The sequence below is a fragment of the Excalfactoria chinensis genome, chromosome 1, assembly GCF_039878825.1.
Source record: "Excalfactoria chinensis isolate bCotChi1 chromosome 1, bCotChi1.hap2, whole genome shotgun sequence".
Taxonomy (NCBI): domain Eukaryota; kingdom Metazoa; phylum Chordata; class Aves; order Galliformes; family Phasianidae; genus Excalfactoria; species Excalfactoria chinensis.
Window position 1 is genome coordinate 56,030,150 of NC_092825.1, and position 18,985 is coordinate 56,049,134.

At 39.6% G+C, this 18,985-nt stretch overlaps 1 protein-coding gene across 3 annotated transcripts in view; it reads right to left on the reverse strand.

The window, feature by feature from the left end:
* LOC140257152 (protein bicaudal D homolog 1) overlaps positions 1-18,985 on the reverse strand; it is a 282,019-nt gene that overhangs the window by 93,314 nt on the left and 169,720 nt on the right. Inside the window, exons 1-2 of one of the 3 annotated variants that reach the window (XM_072346292.1) lie at positions 2,655-2,721; positions 2,108-2,155 (exon numbers count right to left, since the gene is read on the reverse strand). The exons of the other annotated variants lie outside the window; for them this stretch is intronic. The gene's annotated coding sequence lies outside the window, so the exon portion shown is untranslated. Of the gene's footprint in view, positions 1-2,107; positions 2,156-2,654; positions 2,722-18,985 lie in introns of those variants that run through there. 3 annotated transcript variants of the gene reach the window in all.

Sequence of the window (18,985 nt, forward strand, 5' to 3'; positions counted from 1 at the left end):
GCAACACAGAGGAAGCATCTAAATTTAAATAAGGCCTTTCATCTGTCAGACAGTACAAGCAGACTCAATATAGCTCATTCCTTAATCATATAAACTTGTACTTTGACATTACATTTCCCTAAATAAAGCCTCAGCCATAGTTCAAGTTTAGAACTGCAAGAAGATTTATCAGACAGAAGGGAAAAAATAAGTCTAAACTGCTGCTTTCAACTTTGGTTTGGACTCCTCCAGTGATTCAGTAGACTCAAAAGCCTGGCTTCCTACTTTTCCTTCTCTCCCTATTCATCTATCAGTGCAAAAGACACTGCCTCTCTATGGTTCCAACCTAGCTGAATTCATAAACTTTACCTATGAGCACACAAGGTTTATTGGGAGTTACCTCCACATAAAGATCAGTATCTCACTTAACTAACTTTAGCACAGAAGACGTAAAGGTCTGCAAATATCAGAACATAAACCAGCTACAAACAAAGCACTTGATAAAAGCCTAGAAGCTATTTCAATATGCTAACAGCTCAACCAGCTACAAGTTTGTGTTGGTATCTTGTACACACAAAAGCAATGAAGTTTTAAATGCCTGTAGGATTAAGCTGACTATCTAAAGATCACCATTAAAATCAGCTGTCTGTCACCATGTCTTGCAAATACCAAGTTGGAGCAGTCATGACAAAACACACTCTCAAGGAGTCTTTGTTTTATTAAATTAATGGTTGTTGTTCTCAGTATTAATTAAGAAGGAAAATACTTTAAATATCTGAAGCTTTGTTAAAGGATAAGAAAAACTGAATCCAACTATACCAGTGGTGAGCTTGGAAGATACATCAAGAAAAAATAGAGCCCAGGGGTCAGCAAAGGCAAGGGACATCTTCCTTTAGGTGTAAATGCTCTGGGAGCACTGAACTGTATCACAAGCTACTGATGGTTATAGACTACTATACGAGTTTCTAAGAACAGCCTTGAACACTACCAAATCATGCCAATAAGCATTACAAGCACAATCAATTGAAGAAACAGAATTTGTTGCTTTGACTAGCTTTCTTGCTCATGGCTGGGCAGTCATCCCGAATAAAACTGATTACAATGTTTTATAAAGGAATTTCCAAAAGTTAACAATTTTATTTATTTCACTCCAAAATAAAAAGTAATAGCTTTCCTCTATCATGAGAAAACAAGCAACTCCCAAACCTTGGTACTTCCCCCTGTAGCTGCAGAAATAAATGGGATGACAAAGACCTCAGTGACATATTCCACATCTTAAGCCAGATTTAGAACAGCCTTCAAAGAAACACTATGCAAAGACTCGGTTCTAAGAGAAACCATTTCACTATCTTTGATCCCAGCAAACTTGCTTTGACAGCTACAATAAAGAAGAGGTTGCTGCCATAAGCCTGCTATTCTGATCACCTCCTAGAAGTTGGCATCCCAGGAAAAAAACAACAAAAAACAAAAAAACCCCACAAAAATCAGAAAAAACACATCATAGGAAAAGCATGAATAAAAGAGTGGACAAAACACACATTCAAGTGCAGTAACACGCCTGGCTATTGCATAGGCATCCCATACAGTTAGTGGAATTAAGCAGCACCAGTCTCTCTTTCAGAGGGCATTTTTTAGAACACACAGAGAAGAGTGTCTAAAGTTTGTCTGCCAAACACCTCACATTGCATTATCCTCTAGCAGCAGCATTTTGTTCTGTATTCTTGAAACACTTCCATCACTTTTGGAAAACAGACTATTTTATTCTTAAGGGAAGCGTGTTAGTTATTCTAACTGAGCTGTGGGAGTAGACAGCAGCTGCTGCAGCAGGTCAATAAGGGCTCCACAGGAAGGGCAGTATTGCTTTTCTCTCCCTTTAAAGATGGATCACAAGCACAGGCTTCATTAACAAGTATTGACTACCCCATCTAATTACTGCATTCCAGAACTCACATTTTCACCGGACTACAAACCTCAGCAGTCTGCAGATGCCATTTACCCTGTTTAGATTTTACTCTTACTGGCAAATTTAACACTCCATTAATGGGCAAGCAATAATTTTTATTTTATACAGACATTGTATATTTGTCATATTTCTAGCGAGAGCCACAATACTTAGGAACATACTTACCAATGTTAATCTTTCAAATTATGTATCTGAATCTGTTGGTTTGCGTGCCTAAAGTTAGAAAACACAAATGCAGCATTTAGCCTTGTAAATTAGTGAACTGGTTTTCAGAAGAACTTGAACTCATTTCCTTAAAAAAAACAACCTATTTAACTGTTAAATTGGTTCAGAAAATCCTGGCTACAGAGCTGAATAATTTCTGCCTTGCCCTCGAATCTCTAATTAATCACACTGAGAGATACTTCTGCTTTCCTTATGCATAATTATATATAGATACTCAATTTTAACGAACTACATTCAGGAATTAAAAAGTCATTTTAATTCTAAATAGCATTGCTGGCAGAATAGAATACAGTTTAAACAATTTTTTTTCCTTTTCCCCCCTTAACATCTCAGAAAAGACAAATCCACAACTGCTTTTCATTTAAATATTCACTGTACTAAATATCTGCCTTAAGAAAAGAAGCTCCATGGAAAATGATGGCACCTATACTGTACTCTTATTATTGTGCAACATTTTAAATATAATTGCAGTAATATATTAACTTACCTGAGAAGATACCTAAGGGCATTTAAGAAATTATTAATTCACTTCTTCTTCTTGTCCCTCCACACAGCTCTTTCTATATCAAGCTTGCTTGCTGTGCACATCCTCAACACACACACCAAAGCAAGCTGTACAGCCTACATGCTGAAGGGCTCCCATCTTTCACTTCCTTTTGTGGCTCTCAACACCAAAATAAGAGGTTTTGTTCACCAGAGTGCTGTACTTTTGAAAAAACAGCATATTTATAAAACAACTGAAAAGTGAGAGCTTTATTCCTATCTTATGATGCATTTTTTCAAACTAATTTGGCCTAATCTACAGACATAAGATGCCAATATTTAGCAAAAGATCAGAATGCTTCCCCTTCTTTCCCATTGCTGCACTCTACCCGTTTAACATGTACTCCAGAAAGTGGACTCTTCAGTGGTCATTAAAGTCTGTCTGGATGAATGAAAAGCTCACTATTGCATCTACCAAAAGAATGTATTACTGGACTGCATTTAAAGAGTGAGTTGCTTACTGAGTTTTGCCTATTATTTCTATAAGAAAGCACCAACTGACATAAAAAAAAACATAGCTTTTGTGTTACCCACATCTGAGGACCATCAGTTGTCTTTATTTAAAAAGCTATTTTATAATAAAGACACCCGATCCCTGCCAGTTTATCTTTAAAATAACACATCTCTACTGCAAACACACCATAAATATGCTTTATCTTACTCTGCTTGTTTGGCCAAAGGAGGAAGTCATTTCCATGGGAGACAGGCACAGTCATCACAACTTCCAGTTACTACTTCTCAGTTTCACAAGTATTGGAGCAATGAGATTGTATTAAACAGCTTTAGAGAAACCCTGCAGCCAAAATGTTTTGTGCTCATTTCACATAAGGCCAATCTTTTTACAGGATGCCTTTTCGCCACAATGCTGTTAAAGATTTCTCAAAATAAGCAAGATAAATGGGATAACTAGTTTAGTAGTTCTGGTTTCGCTAATTACAGCCTATGGTGTGAAAATACTCTGAGACAATATATGTATTTATACACACATCTAATCTTGTCCACCATGCTCTGTGGAAGTGGTTTATGCAGCAACGTGAAGTTTCAGTGACCATTTGTCTAATAACAGAGATACCGGGTAAATAAATCACAGTAACATTCTTCTTGACTTATAATGACCCTTCCAGGTTTCTTTTACCTCCAGAATTTTCTTCTAAGCAAACAATATCCATCATGAAACAACCATAAATAGGTCAAATATATTTTCTCAAATGAGAAATTTCCAAAACTTCTGAAGGCTTATGATTTGCTTCTGAGATGGAAAGTACATATATGAATAAAAACACGGAAAGGGAAGTTAACCATTATTTAATAAATATAAGCAGTCTCAATCCTTTCAAAATTGTATTACCTGCCATACAGAGCAATCAGCATAGATTTCAAGTGTTTGAAATAGACACACTATCTGCTCAAGATCCTAAACTCCCACAAATGATGTGCTTGTTTTTTGTTTTTAAGCTTAAAACACACATAAATTCCTGTTAAAATATTGATGCTTTTATTTTAACGCAACCTAAATTATACAGCTTTTCCATTTCATTTGAAAGCACTCCACAACTCTCAATTAAAATCCCCGGCATTTCACAGCAGTCAGCCAGTCTGCAATTGCATCTGTTTGTCTGAGGATGAATAGAAAACTTAGCTGTCTGAAACGATCAGCCCAGCAATATCCCCCTGCATGCAGTTCTGTGTGACACCATTTATCTCTGAGAACTCCACGGCATCTTGAGAATTACAGCCACCATACTGAGGTCCATGGCTGATCACACAGTGTGATGACTCAGTAGAACTAAGATTAACTTTACCAGTCAGGTCAATGTTTTCAAGCAGGCAACAAGATATTGGCATAGACCATGTATGATTTTTAAGTAGCTTTAATGTAGTGACACATGTAACAATTAAACAATTAAATCTTTCTTTTATTTTTTAAACTAATACTGGACACGATTCATTCAACAACATAGTGGTTTGGCCTGTAGACTGTTTGTTCCTACTTAGAGTCAAGCATGCTTAGCAGGTACGCCTGCTTCTTACGCCCAAAAATACTGCCATCAAAATGTATGTCACTCCTTTTAATGCTGCTCAGCAGTAAGGAAGAAGGACAAAACAGAAAATTGCTGAGACAATTTTATTCTGCCAACCATCAGCATTTCAGAGAAGGATTCACTAAGCTTTCAGAGACCACACTGAGTGACTTAAAACCTGGGAATATGAGAAGAAGGTTGCATGCATTTGCACTACGTGTTGTTGCTTTTTTTCTTTTGTAATGACATCTACTGAGTTTTAGAAAGGTTTCACTATTCAGCATAAGTAGCTGCAATCTCCAAAGGGAAGGAACTGTACAGGGATTAGAGCAGAAGGAATTTCAGCCACTAAAAGGGTAAGGCCTTTCACCATCTGTAATTTTTATCCACTTCCACTGACTGCCTAAGCTCAAATTCCAATTTCTTACCATTGCTTTCTAGCTCCAAGTTTGCAACTCACAAAGAAAGAAGTATGCAGGTAAATTGGTGCATTTTCATTCTAGGCTCTGAACTAAGATAGAAAATGAACATGCTGAACTACAGCTAAATGTAGGCATTTTATGGTGTGAATAGGATCTTTAGCATATACACAATTGATTTGTGAAAAGGAGACCTTTCAAAAAGAAAAATGAATTCTGCAGGGAACAAATGTATTTTCTGCCTGTCCACATTTCTTTCACCTTGAACATAAAAAAGACTGGGCGTCATCCAGCTGATTAAGTATTAAACCTCTCACCTTTTCTTATCAAATGGCCAATTTAGTCAACGCAGTCACCTCTACTGCACCATAGCATTACCAGGCACAGAATATTTGCACATGATTCACAGTTGAACTAAACAACAGTTTAGTTGGATGTCAGGGGGAAGTTCTTTATTGTGAGAGTGGTGAGGTGCTGGCACAGGCTGCCCAGAGAGGCACCTCTGTCCCTGGAGGTGCTCAAGGCCAGGTTGGATGGGGTCCTGGGCAGCCTCATCTACTTTTAAATGTGGAGGTTAGTGGCCCTGCCTGTGGTAGGGTAGGGGGGGGTTGGAGCTTTACGATCCCTGAGGTGGTTGGAAGGCACCCGGGCCATGTGATTGTGTGATTCAGTGAAATTAGAATCTGGTTTACTGACCGTACCTCAGCCCTAAAGCATTTCAAATCAGTTCAGACAAGGTCAACGGAGGAACATTCCCCTCAGGTGAAGTTCCTTCTCATGTCACTCCACGTTCTGTTTTGTTAAAATCAGTGCTGAATGAGGCACTTCACTGGAACAAACACACACAAAAAGTAAAATATGGGGAAGTATGGCAAACAGTTTTCTTTGGTAACAGACTGATGGGGGTAATGGCAGCATTTGGAGACACAAACTCTACTGTAACTTACTGTATTTCTCAACATGGTCAAAAGCATTTTGTATATAACCCAACACCGCTACCACACTGCCTTTCCCACTGTGTGTAAAGAGCTTACCATCTCTAAGGAGCTTTTCAGTTTATGCTGCTGTAACATTAACTTTGTTACAAATAAAATTAACTGAAGTTGAATAAAATTCAGCTTTAGATGTTAGAAATCTAAATTCTTGTCATCAGTGTTGTACATTATACTATATTCATAATCTTTGTAACCATAACACCTGAATCAAAAAGCCAGCCCACAGTAGTCTTCTGCTGAATTAAGCGCTTGGCAGTGAATACTTGGATTATTTTCAGTGTACCCAGATGTATCTGGACCTCATCAAACATATATAAAGCAACTGCCGACCATACTGCATTTTCATTGTATACTTTCTGTATTTGTTCCATATGTTCATAACAGAAAGAGCTTGTTTTCTTCCTACACAGCACTGGAGCAGGGGAAAAATAAATAAAAAAAGGGAACAGAAGGAGAATCTCAGTGGAAAAGGGTCCAGCACAGCAAAAAATGCTGCCTCGCATGCTGGTTCCTTGAGACTGCGGAAGGCAACAGCTGCTGCAGATAATATTGGACAGTGCACCTACAGAAGAATCAGCCAGAGAGCAACTTATGTACTGCCCTATGCTGTTATAAGCAAGGTTCCAGTAACCATCTGCAAAAGGGTTACTTCAAAAGTTTCAGCTTTAGAAAAGATTTGAGGCTCTTGATACATTTCTAGATTTGATTTCTGTGACAACAGACAAATGCAAGTCCCTTCTGAATTTTAAAGGGGGGTGGGGGGAGGGTAATAAAAATGCATAGGAAAATTTACTGCCAGGAACTTTTCCTTAATCTATTGAGTTACCTTACAATACCAGATATGCATTAACTATTATCTTCAATTTCAAAATTCACTGTTTACATCTACTAGACAAGTATGCACATTTGCTACTCAAATTAATATGCTACCCAAAATAAAACTAGCCTGTCTTTCACATTGCCATCAACAGAATATATTCCAAAGCCAATGATAAAACACTGGTGGCTTTGTTGTCTCAGTTCAGTATCTTTGGTCTCATGTTAACTTTGTTAACAGGGCAGGCAGACAATATTATTTAAACATACACAGACTCATAGATTCATAGAATGGTTTGGGTTGGAAGAGACCATTAAGACATGAGAGCGGATAATCCTGAAGAATAATCTCAGTCTGTGTAGTCCTTTTTCCTCTTACTCCATAAACTCCATATGGCAGACATGGTTATATGCAACAACAGACAAAACAGCAGCAGCTAAGAGGTATTGATCCTGACCTTTATTTGTTAACATGAAGAACAGAAAGCCTGGCTTAAGCTCAAAAACAAATACATAAATAAATAAAAATATACAAATGAAGGTTTAGTACATGGAGGTATTAATTATATCCAAATGCTTAAGCTGAGACAATATCCATATCCAACCATATCCAAACGCTTGTATCGAGTTCAGTCTATCAAATCACATTAGGGATTATAATGGCCCACTGATTCATACACAGGGAGTATTTTATGACTATAATAAAAGCTGCTTAAAAAACTGCTATACAGCAACACCCATGACAGAGCAAATGCACAGGGAAGCCATTCTGCTTGGCACAACAAAGTAGCACGGTGGCTCGCTGAAGATACCCATATAATAAGAGTACTGTGAGTCATCAGACATTGATCATTAGACACCTTCCTCTTAGAGAAGTTTTTACTTTATTAATGGTAGATTTTAGTTCCTGAGTCTCTTCTTTAATTTTTTAAAGGTGTTTCCAAAAAACAAGGAACTTTTAGGTAATATTTGCATCGATTGCCCTCATCTCCCAAATAGGTAATCACTGACCGACTGCTGTTTGGAAAATAAATAAGATTAATTCATAGAGCATGGTAGAATAATCTATATCCTTTATATCCAATTCCCTTCCACTTACTTGAAGAAAACAAGAGTATATGCTAAAAACAGAAGTTCCTCTTAAGAAGCACTGGATTTTATTCTACTTTTTATTCCACGCTGCTTGCTAGCAGCTGCTGTAAAGTTGTTCAAACGTTTTCATTTGAAGTTTAACATGCTTACCAGTTATCAGAGCTCTCCTGCCTTCTCTCAGAAAGATCTTCCAATGTATTGCCCACACACCATGAAAAATAATAGAAAAAATTCTTTGCATAAAGCTTTCTTTCAGCACTGCGCACTCAGCTCACTGTTCTCTCTCCTCTCAGTTACTAAACTGCTCCTGTTTCTCTTACCCCTTGTGTACCACACCTGAAGAAAAAAAGCCTTATCAGAAAGCTGATGCTGTTTCTATGCCCTTAGCCACTGTAAACAATATTGTATTTTAACTTCAAACAACCTGTCCTTGCACATGTACAAAGAAAGTTTCCAGCTTTAATACTTCAGATTCTTCAGCTCTTTGTGTTGCAGGTTTCAGCTCTGCTAGCCTTACTCACGCTTCATTGACTTCAATGAAATCCTTGTCAAGCATGAGATATTCTCACTTTTCATATTTAAAAAGTATTTTTCCTTTCTGAAACTGAAGTTAATATTTGACAGCAGACAGCTACTTTGATTTCTTAAGAGAAAACAATAAGAAATTCCTCCATTTTCACAATAGATTCGAGGTAGCATGTGGCTGCACGGCCCAAATGTCAGGGACATGTCGGACTCCCTCAGACTGAACATATGGGAAGCAGAGGGACAGCCATGCCTTTTTTTTGTACATACTTCTGTACCAACAAACAGATCCGAACAGACCACTGTGCAAGATGGAAGACTATGAAATATATACACTCCCACAGCCTTCAAAGAGCAAAAGTCACCTACTTCTGCTCAGTTCTCTAATCTCCTTCCCAGGGACCAAAGGGCGGAAATAGTGAGTTTTATTTTCTGAAAGCCACGATTGGTGTGAACAATAGCACTGTGTACCAGGGCAGTAGAAGGAAGCTGAAGCTCCTACTGCAGCAAACTCTTTCCACAGTGTTACTCTAAAGGAAAATTTGTGAAATTTGTTACTGAACTATAAAATATATACGTAGAACAACACCTTCTGGTGGAAGGAAAGTGCACCTTACAACACTTAGTAGGCATAAGCAGGGTAAGTTGCTTTTGCATTGCAGCGTTGTATACTCATTTCTCTACAAGCGAGGATTTGGATTCTGTACCTCAACCATATTTGTCTGTTCAGGACTCCACATCCAGATGCATTACCTGGAGAGCAGTTAAGTTCAACTGCTTTTATCCACATCTGTTCCCCATGCACACAGTTCAGTACTATTACCAAACTTCTTGCTGACACTGGCAATTTTTTTCCTAAGTGTCAGCTTTAAAATCACTTCCATTTTTGAAAGAGTTCTATTAATATGCTCTCACAAAACCATACTGAATGTCATGGGTTTTACAGAATAAGAGTCTGAATAATGCGCATCAAATAAGTTTTAAAAAGACTATGAAGCCTTTGTGATAGCAGAGGATTGCAGTCTTGCTCACAGTTGTGAAATGCCACGTGCCATTTCTCATGAATGCTGCACAGGTATGAAAAATGTCTTTAGTCATCACCGTTCAAAATAAAGAACTCTGACAATTTGGGGTGGGTGAGACACTCTCAGAAATAATATTTGGTTTTCTAAATGATGTCAACACCAATGCCAGCAAATCATAACACGTGCATGGTGAAATCAATCTTTCCCATTCAGCATCAATCACCTTCATCTCTCAACATTTTCTGTAAGTTACTTAGTTTTTACTTAGACTCAGTTTAAATTAAGTCTACATTTCTGTTACAGCTCAAGTACATTTACTGGAAACAGCCAAATAAGCCAATACAAATGTAGGTAATTATAGAGTGAGGAAAGCAGAGATCAGACTTAGAAGTGAACAGCTGTTCGAACTAGAAAGTAGTAATTCTCCACACTTAAGCTGAACAGGCACTTGGTTATTTCAGCTATATCAAAACCCTTTGAGAGCTAGTTCATTTGGGTTATAAGTTTCTTTAACTTCCTTATTAGAGCGCTGAATTCTAATATTGTTCTCAGTCCTGTCAGCAAAAGCCTTTTAGCACATCCTGTGCACAAGAGGTAAAGCCCTTTCACAGACAAAGATAAAAACTGAAAAGTGCAATTCCCAACATGGAAGTTGAGCATTGATGACAGCCATGCCAACACTGACTCTTACTGGCTGTATCCAGCAGACAGGATGGATTTTTTAATTCCCTTCCTTTGACTGCATGTCAGGAGTCTTATTCTGAAGATCTACTTTGCTTGGAGGTCAGGGTAAGGACATAAGGAAGTTTAGAAATAGGTCATGTGCAAAACCAGCCAGTGGGACTGTTGTGTTTTAGCTCGCTTGCACCCTACCATTCAACCCAACCACAGAAGCCACCCCAGCATCCTACAGCCATTAGCTTCTGCTCCCTAGCCTAGCTTGGCAGGCTTTAACCAGTGTGTGAACAGCCAGTTCAGTCACCAGCACACCCTTCACTTGGAAGTCTGGGGAGCATATTTGTCCACTGGATCAGATATAGATTAACAAATTATAAAGAACACTGCTTACTGCATTATCATTCATTATTCCAGAGAGTACAATATAATCAGAGTAACACTCGGTTCAGATTACCAGGAGAACTTGATGAAAGTCAAACTTCTGCAGCAGTAACCACTGTTTTCTAATAGGGACAGAAATTTTTACTGCTAAGCATATGCATGAGCAAATTACTTCACATTCTAATAATGCATAGATCCCTCCAGAAGTACTGCCTCCTATTTATTTCCATGGAATCTATAACAGCTAGCAGGAGAACAATAACCCTATTTGATAAAGCAAATTCTCAGCTACAAAGCACTGTTTTTTCAACACAGTCACCACCATTAGCTGTGCGTTTTCACCAGCAATGAAAAGGAACCTGCATGCTGCACTCATTAAAATCTGCACCAGTGGAAGTGACCTGTTGTTGATGCTGCTGAAATGTACCACCTACTGCCTCACTGTGCTCACATCCACTGTTTGTGCTCCATGAACATTCATTGAGCACTGATGAATGTCAGCGAGTGCCACTTTTTTCTGCATGCATGAAGTGAATGAACACACCTTTGCTTCATCCATGTTTTCACGTCAGTCACTATTTGGTCAGCCTGCCCCTCTGCTGCCATCTGTCACACAGCAACAAAAGGTAACAGAATACTGGTGGAAAGGTTCAACCTCTACTGCCATACTACAAACATCCACCTCTGATGTCATGGGCCAACAGAATAAATAGGAGGCATCACTTTCAGAGCAGCCCTTGTAGTTCTCATCTGATATATGATATACCATATATATATGGTATAATTGTATATATATACACTATACAGACCATATGGTTATATGGTATATGTATACCATAAAACCTCATGTTTTATAAGAACTCTCCTGAAATACCAATTTCACCTGAGAATTTCTAAGTTTTCATATCAGAGAGATCAAAGCCTGCTTTTTTAAGAGCTAAAAAGTCATAGGCATTCAAGGAGCAAATAAATGTCCAACTTTGGAGAAGCATCCTCAGGCATCTGTCATCTTGTATACTTTCTTGAATACTGTAGTACTGTTAGCCCATAATATAATGGATAGAATGCAAAAGGAATTTACTCTCACGGACAAAATGCTATTTCTTAATGACCAAAGTTAGTGTTAGACTGAATAAAAGGAATACAAAGTATGCCTATATTAAAATTAGGGACATTGTGACAAGAGTCATCTGAAGAAGGTCAAGCAGTACAACCACACAGAACTTGAAAAGATTTCCAGTTCTAACAAAAACAATTATTTTTTCCTGTATCAGTGCCTACGTTTCAATTCTCAAATCCCCAGTTCTGAAGATGAATGTAATTAGCCAGTTAGTTTCATTTCTTAACTCGGTAACTGATGTTAACACAAATAATGAGCATATTAATATTCAGCTAAGAAACTGAAGCATCACAGACAAGACAATGAACTGCAGTAGATGAGCACAAGAAAGAAAAACAGTCTGATTATTCACTGTAAGAAGCTGATAAATCCTGACACAGACAAAACATGAAAAGAGAGACTTCAAATACTATTATTAACCTCAGCAATAATAAAATATGAGTCAGTTTTAGCTCTTTTTGGACAATCTCTCGTAGGCTCAGCATCGATTTTCAATTTAAAATACTGCTTTCCATCAGGGAAGAGAACCTAGAAGACTGAAAAGGTATTAGCAACTGAGTGGCTCAGACCGGAAGGAGAATAAAGACTACTAATATAACCATTATTTGAATAAGAAGTCACCCTTCTCCTGCATACAGACTGCACTTAATAGGCAGTCTCCAGAAGGAAAAAAGATCAGTGGATCAGGATCCTCATCCAGACAAATAGCAGAAAGAGCTCTCTTCTCCTTCCCTTCCTCCAGAATTCAGTGGGTACCAGAAGGAGGAGCTGCACTCAGAATCACAGAATGGCCCAGGTTGGAAGGGACCTCAGGGATCATAAAGCTCCAACCCCCCACCGCAGGCAGAGCCATGGTGCACATTTAATACTAGAGCAGGCTGCCCAGGGCCCCATCCAACTTGGCCTTGAATACCTCCAGAGACAGGGCATCCACAAGCTCTCTGGGCAACCTGTTCCAGCACCTCACCACTCTCACAGTAAAGATCTTTCCCCTGACATCCAATCTAAATCTTCTCTCCTTCTACTTAAAACCATTTCCCCTTGTTCTGCTGCTATCTATCTTTCCGAAGAGTTGATTCCCCTCCTGTTTGTAGGCTCCCTTTAGCTACTGAAAGGCTGCACTGAACTCACCCACAGCCTTCTCTTCTCGAGGCTAAACAAGCCCAGCTCCCTCAGCGTGTCTTCATATGGGTAGTGCTCCAACCATCATCTTTGTGGTCCTCCTCTGGACCTTCCCCAGCAACTCCCTGTCTTTCTTGTACTGAGGGCTCCAGACCAGGACACGGTACTCCAGATGGGACCTCACAAGGGCAGAGTAGAGAGGGACAATCACCTCCCTGCTCCCACTGGACACTCAGGCTTTGCCCAGATCTTGATGTCTCACAGCTCACGCACATAGAAGAAACGTACTGAAGATGTCCTTAGAAAATCATCTACTGGTTTTTGTTTTGAGCATTGTGAGGTCCCTCTAGAAATCACTGAGAAACTCCATCTAATCCCATTTGTGCAGAGTTTCTAAGTGAGAAGGGAGAGTTTGAAAGCAGAACGAGTGCCCGCAGCAACCCCTGGATAGGCCTCACTGTGCAGCACCTGCAATAGGAGGCCTCTCAGGCCTCATAAGTTACAAGTATGCAGAAATTGGATGCAGTTACAGTATAATTACACAGCTACAAGGCTGGGTACAGCTACAAGAGCTGAAAATCCCATAACAACAGTGACTAGCAGAATTAACGATCACACACTCCACTCTGAAAAGCCAAATTTTCAAAAGGCCAGAAGAAATCCAGCCTATAAATCAGTCTGAATTATTTTTAATTGTTAGTGTACATTTTCTCCCCCTCACATCCATCAACATTTGGGCAGAGGTTAGACCTGTAATCCTGATGCGTTATCATCTATGCTTTGGGACGTTTGTTCAGAAGTCAGGAATAAATCGCAGGATTTTATGTCTCAGATTAGAGTTCCACATCATTTTTCCACCTTTCCAGGCTACTTTACATATTTTGCATTAACATCCATGACATGCTTAGTGTTAATACTTAGCAACTAAACCGTTCCCCTTGCTCTGCACTAGCTTCTAACTCCACGCCTTTTGCCTCCAATTTTAACCCATTTCATATTCTATTTTACTAAGTTCAGCATAATCAGAGATAAACTGCATTAACAATCATTAAAATATACTTATCTTTCTTTACGTGTCTTGCTTTGTAAACTACTGTAACAATTAGTTTGTCTCCTTTTCTACTTTGACTCACTTCTCCATATCTTCTGATAGAGTCTTACTGTTGGGTATTTACACATTGAGATGACATCTCTGATTTTTATTTTGTTCAGCAACATTTCAACAAATCCCCAACCTTCCCTCTTCGTATTAATTTCAGAAGTAGTTTACTCTGCTGCAGCCACTTCTGTTAAAAAGCTACTCCAAAGGCAGCTGCTTCAAAAATAAAACTTTAGAAATTCCTCTTTCAACTTCTTCCTTTTGCTTTCCTGTGTGTTTGATGAACCTATAGCTCTGGGATACCCCCTCTAAATAGAACTCTCTCTCCTCTTCTCAGAAGTACATATGCTCAGTGATGTCCATAGTTCTGCATTTGATTAAGATGCTTCTACCATCAAGAGAGGGAGGCAATATTTACTCAAAGAACCAAAGAACTGTAGGGGTTGGAAGGGACCTCTGGAAAATCAACCGGCCCATCCCCTTCACTAAAGCAGGTTCCCTACAAAAGGTTATGCAGGAAAACATCCAGGCAGGTTTTGAATATCTCCAGAGAAGGAGACTCCACAGCCTCTCTGAGCAGCCTGTTCCAGTGCTCTGTCACCCTCACAGTAAAGAAGTTTTTCCTTATGTTCAGATGGAACTTCCTGTGTTCCAGTTTGTGTCCATTGCTCCTTGTCCCTGTCACCACACACCTCTGAAAAGAACCTGGCCCCATCCACTTGACTCCCACCCAGCACTAATAAGATTCCCCCTCAGCCATCTCTTCTCCAGGCTGAACGGTCCCTGGGCTTTCATTCTTTCCTCATAAGAGAGATGCTCCAGGACTCCAGTCATCCATGTGGCCCTCCTCTGGGTTCTTTCCAGAAGTTCCCTGTCTTTCTTAAGCTGAGTACCCAAAAACTGGACACAGCGTCAAGATGTGGCCTCACTATTGACTCGCAGTCTACCTGTTGCACACCAGGACACCCAGGTCCTTCTCTGAAGAGCTCCATTCCAGCAGGTCAGCCCCTCACCTGTACCAGTGCAGGTGGTTCTTCTTGCCCAGGCATGGGACTCTATACTTGCCTTTGTTGAACTCCTTCAGGTTCCTCTCCATCCAACTCTCCAGCCCATCCAGGTCTCATTGAATGGCAGCAAAGCCTTTAGATGCATCAGCCACTCTTCCCAGATTTAGCATGACAAAAGAAATCATTATGCTTATACAAGTGTAATTATACACCCTAGCTTGACTTATATTCAAGAGAAATACTACATGCAGCATCTCATTCTGTAACAATGCATTACATTCCTCACAGGGAAAGAACATTAGCTACAAGATCTGCAGTCAGTGATTTGGTTAAAGAATTGAACTGATGATAATGTTCTCACGAAAATCAGTATTAAGAGAAACAGAAGAAGAAGGAGGGAAATAATAAATAAATAAAACATTAGTATCTTATTTTAAAACTTTATTCATATTTTTTCCTTTCCCTCTGACAAATTCTTCATCCTGGGAAGATAATTTGTCTTATACAGCAAATACTTAACGCTACTTTAAGACATAACAGTGCAAAACACAGCAGTTAAAACACTGTAACACAGATCCCACTGTACTCAAGATGCACTGACAAACAACATCAAATAAAAATACTGGCCAATGTTAAATGAGATTTTGCCTGAAATGCTGAGAGGCGAGATAGCCTGTCACCATGAAAGCGAGGGAAAAGTCTGACAAGTGCAGTTTTCAGAAGCACAGATACTGATAAAGGACAAAATAACAACCAAAGGGCAAACATTATTTTTCTGTACCAGCAGTTTGCTTTTTTTTGCTTTACTGGTTGTCCAAAAGTAACACAGTCCCTGAGCAAATTCCCCACCAATCCAAAAATCTCCCAAATATGCTTATTCAGTTAACTGCAAAAACAACCTGTTCCTGTGACTTTTGTGTAACAGACTCGTTTGGATCACATGCACAAGCTATTCATTACTTATTTTCAGCTATCCTCTCAAAGGCTTCAGGAATAGCATTTAGCAGCATTCATATCTCTCGGGGTCCACTGCAGAGAAGCCTCTCTGGCAAGAAGCAGACTTAAACTTTTAGCAAATCCTTGTCAAATTCTTCTTTGAAACTGTTGTGTTTTGTCACTGGCAAGTCACACACCTGTGAATGAGAAGTCTAATTTATTCCTGATCTCCATGAAGTCAGTATTACGAGACCAACAATTCCTGGGTAAAGCAGATGTTGCTTGGCAAGAGCTACGTAGTCACACCAACCAACCCAAAACACACAGCAGCTTTCCCAATAGTCTGCAAACTAAGCAGCACACTCTTAGTGGCCTCATAGGGATATCATGATCCTAAATATTTGGAGCAGAAAAGGAGAAAGGAATCAGAAAGCAGTAAAATTACATTCAGGAACTAAGTTTCATTTCCTGCCACTTTCCACGCAACTCATTTGCTTCAGTAGGAGGCACATGGGATCAATTTGGCCCACAGAAACAGGAAGTTGTCTAACAGCAGCAAAGAGGCAAATTTAATAGCTAGTGTATTTCCACAGAAGTTCTGCTCAAAGCAATGTTTTTATACTTCACCTTCCGTCCTTTTTTGAAGGGAGAGGAATACGTAGCAGCAAATTCCTGAATATTTACCTTCCATTCTCAATATTTGCAAGTATCAGCTCTCCTCAAGGTGTATCAGCTTTAGATAACTTTCACAAACTTTGCTCTTAGCGGGAAAACACAGAAGGCAACCAGTTCTTCACGGATGTACCTCTGATGCATCTCGAGATCCCAGCCACTGCTTAGATTAGCCCTCACCACCGTAAGGGCTTTCCCTGAACACACTGTGCAGTCACTGCAGACTGAGTCAACAACAGACTCAGCATTGAGCCAGGAGCAAGGAGAATGACAGTCCAAAGTTAATTAGTTAATTATTTTCAAAGATAAAATGGAACAACCCCAGCAACAATAAAACCAATGAGGCAGGGCAAACTTTAAAGAAAGAAACGAGCACCTGAACACAGAAGGTATTTTTCGTAGACTGGAATAGGATGGTACTACATTCTCGTTTAGCTGTCTCCTAGTGCAAAAAGGTAACCCCAAAGACTCACGCAGTTCTTTTAACACCATCCCATAAAATCATAATCAAGTTAACAGGCAAAGATACAACAGCAGAAGCAGGGTTTTTTTCTCTTTTTGCTTGTCAGTGTTTGCAGATACCCTGCTGCAGCGAATGCTGTCATGAATGCAAATTGCCTCAGCTCCCTGAGACCCATGCTGCAGTGTCCGAGACTGCCAACATGCAGCGCAGTGCCAGCAGCCACTAGATAAAAGGGAATGGGAAAAGGAGTCCAGAAAGGGTGTAAATTTGCACTTAATTGAACAAAGCCACGGAACCAGTACAAGATTTGCATTTCACAGGAAATGAATCTAGTCAGTATGTAGCAAGGACAGAGGCAAACATGCTGATATCAGAAAAGAAGCCATTTATTGCTATGAATGCAAGTTACTGAGCCCTCATGTTCTGAACTGCCTTCTGTACAAGGCTAAATGAAGTTAACTTCGTGGATATACAGCCCTCCAGTGCAGTTTAATCCAATGAAGCAACAAAGTGCTGACAGGTTCACACTCTGAAGAGTGACTGGCTTGTGAGAAGTGCTGAGCAAGCAAGTGGCAGCCTACACCTAACTCTTGGCAGACAGTAGGTTTGGAGTTAAAGTACAGATTTGCTTTTGAAGTACAGATTTGCTCCAGTTAATATCAAGTCTGAATTCTAACGCAGCAGGGAAAAAAAAAATCCATTAATTATTCCCTTCAAAAATGGATTATTAATCATACTGTTCCACTGAAAGCTCTTCCAAAAACTGTCTCTAGATATCAATCTTCACATTTTACAATCATCTCAAAGCACTTCTGAAGATTCAAGTGCTTTTTTGTTCAGGCCCTTAAACTGATGTCAATTTCTAAAAGGACGCCATTTTCACTTGGTCCCATGGATAGAGAAACACACCAGTCTTTTTCAAGCATCAACACCGATAGAATTCAATTGCAATTTAAACTGTGACAATGAATCTAAATGACTTGGACTGTAGTATGCTGAAGAGGAGAAAGATATACCCACTTAGACTGCAACACACAGCACAAGTCCAATGCCATAACATACAACCTAAGTAGGCCACTTCAGCAGTGGAAGTGTTTTCAGACAAGACCAAGAACAGAAGTACTACCAGACCTTATCTCCCAGAACAGAAAACCTGTAATATCCCCTTCTTCACCACACCAGTGTCAAGGGCTGCTGACGAAATTTTTGCACCTAAAGGAGTTGCATTAGGTATTATTAAGTCTTCTTGCTAATTAACACAGAATTTATTATTCTGAGAGACTTCTAAGTCTGCAGGATACAGAATCCGGAGTTTTTTTTCTAATGCATTTATAAGCAAAAGTAACTCAAGTCACGCAACTAGTTTCTTCAGTTGCTTGTCAGACACAGATCTGAACCAACCACATGAGTCCAGCCCTCAGGCATAAGAAAAGTAACTCTTGTATTTCACAACACTTGGCTGAGAAAAGGAGATGCATGGGCTACAAGAACTCCTCCTTTTCCCTAGAAAGGATTTCAAGCAGCTCATACTCCTGCATTAGAAGGCCCCTCAAAATCCACTTTGTGTTTTATAAGCTGGAGTTGACGCAGCATTAACCATCATTCTCAGAGATTGTTGCGGTTTTGACAGAAGAAAGAACATACTCAGGTTTATGTTACACCTGGGAATGAAGGTTTGTACTTGGAGAATCAAGGCAAGAATCACAAATCACTTCTATCAGCAGCAGAAGCAGGTCACATTCGGACAACAAAGAGAGTGTAAGGCTGTGAAACCGCCCCAGGGTTACAGTGCGCTGGAGCACATGCTGCAGTGGTCACCACTAATCAGAGATGCAGATAAGGAGCTAAAGACCCGCTAAGAGAAACTGCTTCTAGACACAAGGTTTCTTCACAGCATTTTCTAG